This window comes from Bufo bufo, chromosome 1, assembly GCF_905171765.1.
Source record: "Bufo bufo chromosome 1, aBufBuf1.1, whole genome shotgun sequence".
NCBI classification, from domain to species: Eukaryota; Metazoa; Chordata; class Amphibia; order Anura; family Bufonidae; genus Bufo; species Bufo bufo.
The window spans coordinates 818,301,478-818,314,102 of NC_053389.1; positions in this window are offsets into that span (position 1 = coordinate 818,301,478).

The following is a 12,625-nucleotide window of genomic DNA, read 5'->3' on the forward strand; positions in this document are numbered from 1 at the left end:
AGTGCTTGTGTGCTCTGGCCGAACATATCGGTATGCTCATGTGTTCTACCGAGCACCCGAGCACAATGGAAGTCAATAGGAGAACCCCAGGCACCCCCTGCTTGGAAGAGAAGAGGGTGTCTGGTTCATAAAAAAAGGTTAGAAATTGATGTAAACCCCATCAAAATGGTTTGGAAACAGCATTAAGAGGATAGCTGGATGCGTCTTAGACTCCAATTATGTACGACATACAATAGACAACCACACAAAGGATATATGCCAAAAGCCAGGTATGTGGAAGCCAACAATCTATCCATGAGACAGATCACAGCCAGCATACCTTACAATGGGAGCCTTGTGCACTATGAGATATTCTAAACCAGCTCTCATCTGACTGAGAATCAGTAAACGTCAACGTTATTTTGCACCTGTTGGATGGCTTGAGTGGACCTGCACACATAGATCAATATCATTAGGGCAACAAAAAGTTTTCTGATTGTCCTAACATAATATTCAATAACCTTTCTATACAGTTTTGTCATGTAAAAACTCATTTGCATAAACATGGGCATATGGGAAAGACATGCAAATGAGCAGAATGTTTGGCAAGACTCTCCATGGTGGGAGGAAGGAGGATCAGGGTGAGGATTGTGTTGACCAAACTCTTGGCTATTGAGACTGGACTTGGTAGAAGACAGGGTGATGCTTAACCAACTGGAAGCATTATCTGCTACAATCCAACTGACCACCTGGTTGCAGTGGTGTGACTTTGAGAGTGGTGTCCTGCACCGCTCTGCAAACTGGGACATGAAGCTAGGTATCATGGACGAGTCTGTTTCTTGTGCTCCGCCAGCAGGCATAGTTTTACCACGTGCAGGGCCACGGCCTCTGTGTGCTCCATCAGGTGCACCTGCAAGGCTTGGGCCATATCAGCGAGTCTTGAGTGGGACTCGCAGACTCCTCCCTCCTCCCATTGCTAGCATGGTGCCATGCTGGACGTAACTGGTGAGTTGGCTATGAGTCGGACCTTACGCTCCTGTAATTCGCCCACTGGCTCTTGGTATTGCCCATACGGCACAGGTAAGTGAGTGTTAGGCCCCGAGCTACTTGAAAAACCTTGGCACGGTGCTTGGGCTCAGACATGTCCTCCACAGTAGGATATGTTGGCTAATCTCTCAATTTTAACATCAGTATGAGGGTTTAGTAAGATCACAGAGTGCACCTGTCTTTGCAAATTTTATTCTATTGCTATTTTGCTTTCCTACCTTTGATTTCTTATGGGAAGGGAGCGCTGATTTATCTTTCACCTCATGCAGCAGAAAAGCTAGAATTGGCCCTGCTCTAAGCGGTGTACCTGGGTGGGGTAACCAGGCAGGGGTGTACATATAAATCACTGGGCCCCATAACAATAATATAAATTGGGCCCACACTGCTGTTTATACTATATATCTGTACACACTGCATGTAGTATACCCCGTACCTCACGTATCAGCACACTGCTGTATATACTATATATCTATACACACTGCATCTATTATACCTTGTACCTCACATATCAGTACACTGTTGTATATACTATATATCTGTAGATATTGCATCTATAATACTGTGCAATGTATGCAGTATGTGTGTTTATAAATATACAGTCAGGTCCATAAATATTGGGACATAGACACAATGCTAAAATTTTTGGCTCTATACACCATAGAAACATAGAAACATAGAATGTGTCGGCAGATAAGAACCATTTGGCCCATCTAGTCTGCCCAATATACTGAATACTATGGATAGCCCTTGGCCCTATCTTATATGAAGGATAGCCTTATGCCTATCCCATGCATGCTTAAACTCCTTCACTGTATTTGAAGCTACCACTTCTGCAGGAAGATAATGGCCAAGGGGAGAAAAAGGCGCTCATAGGGTAAATAAGTTAAGAGCCGAGCCTCCAGAACAACAGGAAGAGTGGTACTGCTCACCTGTTGTTGATGCACCTATTGTTTGGTGCAACTGGACTGGAGGTGGATACGACTGATTATGTCTCACTGGTGGATGCTGCCGATTCCGTCCGCGATTCCCTTTGGCGGGGGCCAAGCCGCCGTCTGGGTTGATGAGTAGGATATATTTCCACTGGACCGGGGGTCGAGTGGAGGGGCGGACCGTAGGCGCAAAAGACGCAACCAGAGAATTTTTAGAAACCAATGGTTTTTTTATTATTGTTAGAGTGACAACGCGTTTCGGGGTTCTGCGGACCCCTTTTTCAAGTCTAAAACAACATATACACAAAATTACACACATTAGAAAAGGTGTGCCTAAGGCTACAGGATTGCCCGGTAAACGGAGATAATACTGGATCAATAGGTAGTGGTAACATAGCCGTCATGAGTAATGAAAGTAAAACAAGTGATCGCATGAATCATAAGGTCGTGACTGGATTAAAAAGGATACATGAATACGTAAATGCAGGGCAGTTAATGCTGTAAGGAGTTGGTAAATAGAGGTTGAGAGCTGGATATGACTTGTAAAAACAGTACATCAATAAAAAAATATATATAAAATATATATACGTACAATATAGAATAAAATATACACATATATATATATACACCCACACGCACAATAAGTACATGCGTTCACACATATACAAGTATATAAGTATAAAAATCAAAATAAAAATCAGCGCATCTGGACGTGTAGTATAGTGCCAATTGGTCGGTGATATTATGGTTGGTTGAGGGTTAGAGTGGGGGGGGAAAAAAATTAAATAAATAATATAATAATAATAAAATAAATAATAATAATAATAATAATAATAATAATAATAAATAATAAAAAAAAAAAAAAAAAAAATAAAAAAAAAAAAAAAATTTTAAATTTTTTTTTTTTATTAGACACAAGGTTGGGGTGCAAAGCAGCTGCAGCGTCAATCGTACAAGATTTCTATGTGGTTGTAAAGGTGGGGTGAATAGTTATATATAGACTGGTAGTGTTATTAATTTGTAGTGATTTTGATGATTGTAATGAGAGCTGAGGACAAGTGGCATGAAGGAGTTAAAGTATTTTGGCTTGAGCTGGGGTATGGTGGTTTTTGTGAGGGTTGAGGTCAAGGTGGCATGATAGGGTTTGAAGTAATAAGCATGAACTGGGGTGTGGTATATTTGGAGCTGAGTACCAGTAGCATGAAGGGGTTAAAGTACTAGGCAACTAGGGGTGTGGAGGTATGGATGAGAGCTTGACGAGGCAGATGGCATGAAGGGGTTAACGTCCAGGGGGATGCGAGCGGAGGGGGAGGTAGGTGCTTGTGGTCTTACCGGTGGGTGGATACCGCTGGTGGAGAGAGCGCTGCTTCTAGCTCCTGGCACGTGTGGCGTCTGGAGGCTGAATGTTATGGTGCGAACGCTGGGCCGGCTATAAGGGGGCGGAATGGGCGGGGCTAATGCCGGTTTGGGCGGGAAGCGATGGCGGGACCGCCCTAAGGGGGCGGAGCTTGTTGCTATCCCATTGATGTGTAGTGGGTGTGTGTGTGGGCGTGGCCATGAGGGGGCGGAGCTGATTGCTATCCCATTGGTGGTGGAGTGGGTGTGTCCGTGGGCGGAGCCTGGCGCTATGAGGGAACGGCTTCTGCAATGTTTCGGCGTGTGGATAAGGGGAGAGGGAGGGGTATGGAAGGTCCTGTGTGATGCGATGGGGGCGGGGGGCGAGAGTGCTGCGTGGTATGGGCTGGAGACGTGACGGGGACTGTGATCTACCTCCTGTATGGGGGCAACGATGCCGTGGTAGTGCTGGGGATGGTGGGGAGTTATGGATCGAGGAACAGAGGGGAGGGAAATCTGGGAGTGACAGCATGAGGGGACGGTGTTGGAAGGGGGCGGGGCCAGTGTCTCCGGTTGGAAAGAGGGGCCAAAAGTGGATAAAGGAGGGCTGGGGATGTAGGTGGCTGTGGGCTATCGGATGCTGGGATGGAGGTTGGGAACGAGACGAGGGAGCAAAGGGGGGGAATGAGAATGATACTTTACTGGGCGTGATGTGATTGGATGACGGGATATGGTGAATATGGATCCGAACGAAAAATGGTGTAATAGGACACTTGTCTAGTAGTATGTAGAATTAGAAGCATTTATTTTCCAGGCTTTCATTGAGGCCGTAAGGTTCCAATGTTTGGAGTTTGTATATCCAAAACATTTCTCTCCGCTGTAAGGTTCTGTACCTGTCAGAACAACCATCGGAGATGTGTTCAATGGGCGTGATGGTTAGCTTGCTGGGGTCCTTGTCATGGGTGGCCAGAAAGTGTCTGGACACACTGTGTTGGAGATATCCTTGCTTGATCTTCCATCTATGGTTGTTTAGGCGTTCTCTGAGGGTTTGGGTGGTGCGACCTACGTATTGCTGTCCGCAGGCGCATTCTAGGAGGTAGATCACAAAACTTGAGGCGCAATTCATGAGGCTTTTGATAGTGAATTCTTCTCCTGTGGTGTTACTCCTGAAGGTCGTCACACGATTATTGATGTTATCGCAACACTTACATAGTTTATGGCTGCATTTGAAACTCCCTTTAGGGTCAGGGAACCATTCGGATGTGGTCAAGGTAGGTCAAGGTAGCACGTTTTATTCTTTTTAGCAAGCTAACTATCACGCCCATTGAACACATCTCCGATGGTTGTTCTGACAGGTACAGAACCTTACAGCGGAGAGAAATGTTTTGGATATACAAACTCCAAACATTGGAACCTTACGGCCTCAATGAAAGCCTGGAAAATAAATGCTTCTAATTCTACATACTACTAGACAAGTGTCCTATTACACCATTTTTCGTTCGGATCCATATTCACCATATCCCGTCATCCAATCACATCACGCCCAGTAAAGTATCATTCTCATTCCCCCCCTTTGCTCCCTCGTCTCGTTCCCAACCTCCATCCCAGCATCCGATAGCCCACAGCCACCTACATCCCCAGCCCTCCTTTATCCACTTTTGGCCCCTCTTTCCAACCGGAGACACTGGCCCCGCCCCCTTCCAACACCGTCCCCTCATGCTGTCACTCCCAGATTTCCCTCCCCTCTGTTCCTCGATCCATAACTCCCCACCATCCCCAGCACTACCACGGCATCGTTGCCCCCATACAGGAGGTAGATCACAGTCCCCGTCACGTCTCCAGCCCATACCACGCAGCACTCTCGCCCCCCGCCCCCATCGCATCACACAGGACCTTCCATACCCCTCCCTCTCCCCTTATCCACACGCCGAAACATTGCAGAAGCCGTTCCCTCATAGCGCCAGGCTCCGCCCACGGACACACCCACTCCACCACCAATGGGATAGCAATCAGCTCCGCCCCCTCATGGCCACGCCCACACACACACCCACTACACATCAATGGGATAGCAACAAGCTCCGCCCCCTTAGGGCGGTCCCGCCATCGCTTCCCGCCCAAACCGGCATTAGCCCCGCCCATTCCGCCCCCTTATAGCCGGCCCAGCGTTCGCACCATAACATTCAGCCTCCAGACGCCACACGTGCCAGGAGCTAGAAGCAGCGCTCTCTCCACCAGCGGTATCCACCCACCGGTAAGACCACAAGCACCTACCTCCCCCTCCGCTCGCATCCCCCTGGACGTTAACCCCTTCATGCCATCTGCCTCGCCAAGCTCTCATCAATACCTCCACACCCCTAGTTGCCTAGTACTTTAACCCCTTCATGCTACTGGTAAACAGCTCCAAATATACCACACCCCAGTTCATGCTTATTACTTCAAACCCTATCATGCCACCTTGACCTCAACCCTCACAAAAACCACCATACCCCAGCTCAAGCCAAAATACTTTAACTCCTTCATGCCACTTGTCCTCAGCTCTCATTACAATCATCAAAATCACTACAAATTAATAACACTACCAGTCTATATATAACTATTCACCCCACCTTTACAACCACATAGAAATCTTGTACGATTGACGCTGCAGCTGCTTTGCACCCCAACCTTGTGTCTAATAACAAAATAATTAAAAATTTTATTTTATTTTTTTATTTTTTTTATTTATTATTTATTATTATTATTATTATTATTATTTATTTTATTATTATTATATTATTTATTAAATTTTTTTCCCCCCCCACTCTAACCCTCAACCAACCATAATATCACCGACCAATTGGCACTATACTACACGTCCAGATGCGCTGATTTTTATTTTGATTTTTATACTTATATACTTGTATATGTGTGAACGCATGTACTTATTGTGCGTGTGGGTGTATATATATATATGTGTATATTTTATTCTATATTGTACGTATATATATTTTATATATATTTTTTTATTGATGTACTGTTTTTACAAGTCATATCCAGCTCTCAACCTCTATTTACCAACTCCTTACAGCATTAACTGCCCTGCATTTACGTATTCATGTATCCTTTTTAATCCAGTCACGACCTTATGATTCATGCGATCACTTGTTTTACTTTCATTACTCATGACGGCTATGTTACCACTACCTATTGATCCAGTATTATCTCCGTTTACCGGGCAATCCTGTAGCCTTAGGCACACCTTTTCTAATGTGTGTAATTTTGTGTATATGTTGTTTTAGACTTGAAAAAGGGGTCCGCAGAACCCCGAAACGCGTTGTCACTCTAACAATAATAAAAAAACCATTGGTTTCTAAAAATTCTCTGGTTGCGTCTTTTGCGCCTACGGTCCGCCCCTCCACTCGACCCCCGGTCCAGTGGAAATATATCCTACTCATCAACCCAGACGGCGGCTTGGCCCCCGCCAAAGGGAATCGCGGACGGAATCGGCAGCATCCACCAGTGAGACATAATCAGTCGTATCCACCTCCAGTCCAGTAGTGTTGAGCGCGAATATTCGAATTGCGAATTTTTTTCTCGAATATCGCAATTTCGAGATTTCGCGAATATTTAGAATATCGTTCTATATATTCGCGAAATAGAATATTCGTTTTTTTTCTTTTTTTTTTAATTATATTTTTTTCTTTCCCACTTCCCTAAAATTGTTCTTACCTGTCCTTTGGATTCCTGGCTTCCTGGCTGCTCCAGTCAGTGGCGTTTTCAACTTACTGCTATATTCCATATTAGCTAAATTACAATCTAATCTATATGTGTATTTTACGAAATTTCGCAATAGTCGCAATTGCGATGCGAGTAATATAACACGAAATATTCGCATGAAGATTTCAACTTAGCACTGCTATACTCCATATTCTAGCCTAATATGGAATATAGCAGTGCTAACTTAGCACAGCTATATTCCATATTAGGCTAGAATATGGAGTATAGCAGTGCTAAGTTGAAATCTTCATGCGAAAATTTCGTGTTGTATAAGTCGCATCGCAATTTCGACTTTTTCAAATCTTCTTAATATTGCTCTAACTTCGTCTTTTAGAAATTTCGTAATATTGCTCTAACTTCGTCTCTTAGAATATTACGAATATTCTAAAAGACGAAGTTAGAGCAATATTAAGAAATTTCGTAAAATACACATATAGATTGTAATTTAGCTAATATAGTGCTATAATCCCTTTTTTTTCCTGTAATTTTTTTTTGCCTCTTCTGAACCTAAGTTTTGTAAAATATGTACACTATTAAAAATTATTACTATAGCAGTATATTAGCTTAAATACAATCTATGTGTATTTTACGAAATTTCGTAATATTGTTTTAACTTCGTTTTTTAGAATATTACGAATATTCTAAAAGACGAAGTTAGAGCAATATTAAGAACATTTGCAAAAGTCGAAATTGCGATGCGAGTAATATAACACGAAATAGTCGCATGAAGATTTCAACTTAACACAGCTATATTCCATATTCTAGCCTAATATGGAATATAGCAGTGCTAACTTAGCACAGCTATATTCCATATTAGGCTAGAATATGGAATATAGCTGTGCTAAGTTGAAATCTTCATGCGACTATTTCGTGTTATATTACTCGCATCGCAATTTCGACTTTTGCAAATGTTCTTAATATTGCTCTAACTTCGTCTTTTAGAATATTCGTAATATTCTAAGAGACGAAGTTAGAGCAATATTACGAAATTTCGTAAAATACACATATTAGCCTAGCCATAGTCATTAGCATAGGAACGTTGCCTTATACTATCAAGATAAATTTTCGCAATATGCGAAAAAAAAAATTCGCGATAATTGGAATAATTGCGAATATTCGATTTCGACGAATATAACACGAATATTCGTGCGAATATTCGCGAAATATCGCGAAATCGAATATGGCACCTCCCGCTCATCACTACAGTCCAGTTGCACCAAACAATAGGTGCATCAACAACAGGTGAGCAGTACCACTCTTCCTGTTGTTCTGGAGGCTCGGCTCTTAACTTATTTACCCTATGAGCGCCTTTTTCTCCCCTTGGCCATTATCTACTGTATTACCCTGAGTCATTCAGGTAAGAGTTTGTAACCAACTCTGAAATACGGCGGCTCTAGGGCGAATCCGGTGAATCCACCACAGACTTTCCATTAAACATGGACTACTGCGAACATCGCCTATACGAACGGCAGAAACTGACCCACATCTGGAATTTAAATGATACGGACAGCACTATCCCGATTGAACCAGCAACGGATATCTCCAATCAACATGAAATCAACTCTAAAGAACTGGCAGACATGTTCTTCAAACTCGAGTCCAACCTCAAAGAAGAAATCCAGCACCATCTGGACTGGATCCTACTGGACGTCTACCTAAAAGAATCCCTAATCCCACGTGGACTGAGATTTAGGTTTGATAGTCCATTCAAAAACGATGCCCTATTCACTAGGGAATGGGACAATTACCTGCTAGAATGCAGCAGAGGTTTAATATTGAGACTTAGCGCCAAACGTAAGTCCCTATGCAAATCCCTGAAAGATAAAATCCAACTGCAGTCCACGGAACTACAAGAACACCACAAACACACTGACTATTTAAAATACAATAGGCTTATCACAGGCCGATTGCTGCACCTCGAACGGGAGATAATCCAAAAAAAGTCCTCCAAACTCACTAGGGACAGATCTGACTTCAGGACTAACAACATTAAGTTTTGGCTTAATAAAACAAAGGATGGTGCCACAAAAAACCCCCCCAAACAGCGGCCGCAGCATTTCAATCACCATGAGGGCCCCCCTACCTCCAGAACCCAGACCCTACCACATACCCAACACACACGGACATTCAGCAAACGCCCCCCCAACCATGACAGACCTTCATGCCCGCCATACAAGGATAGGCCCCAGCGACACCACATAGCACTGCCAACAAAAAACTTCTCGCATTTACCACCCCCCCCGAACGAGCATGCCATCACCCGTCCCAAAATTACTCCAAGAGAGCCGCTGAGCAAAACTAACACGCCCGCCATGCCACTTCTACCGGTTGCCACCACCAGCAGCAAAGTCACCCTCACACCGTGCAACAAATACAAGCCATCTGGCAACAACTCAGGAACCCCCATCTGGTTCACCCCTCCCACCATTCCCTCATATCACAAGCCCACATCCAATATTCCGTTCAATCTCCCTGAGGGTTGTCCCCTCAACCTACCCCCTACTGCCTTCGCCGCTGTTCCGCCCACTCTGGACCAAGCCGAAACAGAGCCCTCTATCCTCGAGGATTCTCTCCTCACTATTCACGATGAGAGCCCCCTGGAACTCTCTCACAAGGAATCAGACGTCACCATCGACCACTCCATTTCTTTTTTACCGCTTCCCGGGGCCCTGACCCCGCAGGCCACATACGTGATAAAACAACCATCAGGGACAACACCAATAATTACCCATTTCTTCAAACCAATAGTAGAACATATCCAGAAGGGGATAAAAAGAAAAAATACAGAAGAGGTCGAAGAGGGGGTAGGAGAAGTAAAGACCACCATATCTGCAGCCGCCAAACTACCTCGGGAAACAGAATTGGACCCCCAAACACCGAAAAGGAACAAAACCATGCAGGAGTAAAAATCTTCAACCTTGCAGGCTACTCCCTAACCCCAGCCCAAACATCCACACTTCAGAAGGGTTTATCTTTTTGCCCAGCAGTAAAATTCAACGATTTTGAACTATTTGTGGATTTCAATTCCTTTATACGTAAACTCACCCTACAAAGGCATTTTTCTATCTCAAAAAAACATCAACCAGTAGAAGCCACAGGAGCCCCCTCGGAAGACCAGAAAGCCACCCCACTAGAAGACCCTGGAGCCACCCCACTGGCCCACACCAACCTGAAACCAAGATCTACATTCTACCCCACTCATCACAAAGGGAACCACATAAACACATTTTTTTCCCTGGTGTCAAAAGAAATAAGAAACATCAACAAGAACCTGAAGAATAAGGATAACCTCACCCGAAAGGAGAAAGAAGCCCTTTCGGAACTCACTAAGGACGACACCTTAGTGATCAGAAGTGCCGATAAAGGGGGAGGAATCGTCCTCCAAAAGAGGGTTGACTATACTACAGAGGCTAAGAGGATCCTTGACGACCCCGCTTACTACGAACCCCTCCACACCAATCCACTGAATGAGGATATGAGAAACCTCTTGACACTCCTAAAGGAAGCAGAGATCGACAAGATTTTGACCAAAAAAGAAAAAGAATATATCACCATCGACCACCCGAACACAGCATTTTTTTACCACTTACCGAAGGTACACAAAAACGAAAAAAACCCACCAGGCAGGCCCATAATTTCCGGAATCAACTCACTAACTAGCAACCTCTCACATTATGTAGACCTTTTTTTACAAAAACACGTCACCGGCCTTAGCTCCCATCTAAGAGATTCAACACAGCTGATCACACTCCTGAAAGAAATAGACTGGGACCCATCATATAGGTGGCTCACTCTGGATGTGGCGGCACTTTATTCAAATATACCACACGAAGCGGGCATCAGTGCAACGGACCACTTTCTGCAAACGGATGACCAACTGACTCCAAGACACAAACAATTCATCCTCGATGCAATCCGATTTATCCTGACACACAATGTCTTTGAATTTGAGGGTAAAATCTACAAACAACGTAAAGGGACCGCGATGGGGACGCGATTCGCGCCAAGCTTCGCCAATCTCTACATGGGTCGATTTGAAGAGGCATTTCTCAGCGACAATAACACCTGGACGGAATCGATTGTGCTCTACAAAAGGTACATCGATGACCTGATTTTCATTTGGAAGGGGAGCGAAGAAGAAGCCCAGACATTTGTGTCCTACCTAAATAATAACACTTGGAACCTCCGTTTTACTTTCACAAGTTCAAAGACCTCAATCGAATACCTGGACCTGGTCTTGTATTCCGAAAGCAATAGAATACTGACAAAAACCTTTTTCAAGAAAGTGGATGGTAACAGCTACCTAGATTACAAGAGCGCGCACTACAAAAAATGGAAACAGAACATTCCCTTCAGTCAATTCAAACGGATTAGGAGGAATTGCTCCTCCACGAATGATTTCATCACGCAAAGCCAGACTATACGCTCTAGGTTCCAGAAGAAAAATTACCCAAGAGGCATAATCGAAGGGGCATTCAGGCGAGCATACGAACAGAGCCAAGAGGAGTGCCTCACAACAAAAAAGAAAGAAAATACAATGTTAGACCGTACAAACTTCAAATCCTCTTTTATCACCACCTTCAATCCCAACCATGGAACACTGAGGAACATCATAACCAAACACTGGCACATCCTGAAGGCCGACCCCTATCTAAAAGAAGCCATCCCCTCCAAGCCCCACTTCACTTTCAGGAGGGCCCGCACACTAAAGAATGCACTAGCCCCAAGTAAACTAAAAAGAATAAAACGTGCTACCTTGACCACATCCGAATGGTTCCCTGACCCTAAAGGGAGTTTCAAATGCAGCCATAAACTATGTAAGTGTTGCGATAACATCAATAATCGTGTGACGACCTTCAGGAGTAACACCACAGGAGAAGAATTCACTATCAAAAGCCTCATGAATTGCGCCTCAAGTTTTGTGATCTACCTCCTAGAATGCGCCTGCGGACAGCAATACGTAGGTCGCACCACCCAAACCCTCAGAGAACGCCTAAACAACCATAGATGGAAGATCAAGCAAGGATATCTCCAACACAGTGTGTCCAGACACTTTCTGGCCACCCATGACAAGGACCCCAGCAAGCTAACCATCACGCCCATTGAACACATCTCCGATGGTTGTTCTGACAGGTACAGAACCTTACAGTGGAGAGAAATGTTTTGGATATACAAACTCCAAACATTGGAACCTTACGGCCTCAATGAAAGCCTGGAAAATAAATGCTTCTAATTCTACATACTACTAGACAAGTGTCCTATTACACCATTTTTCGTTCGGATCCATATTCACCATATCCCGTCATCCAATCACATCACGCCCAGTAAAGTATCATTCTCATTCCTCCCCTTTGCTCCCACGTCTCGTTCCCAACCTCCATCCCAGCATCCGATAGCCCACAGCCACCTACATCCCCAGCCCTCCTTTATCCACTTTTGGCCCCTCTTTCCAACCGGAGACACTGGCCCCGCCCCCTTCCAACACCGTCCCCTCATGCTGTCACTCCCAGATTTCCCTCCCCTCTGTTCCTCGATCCATAACTCCCCACCATCCCCAGCACTATCACGGCATCGTTGCC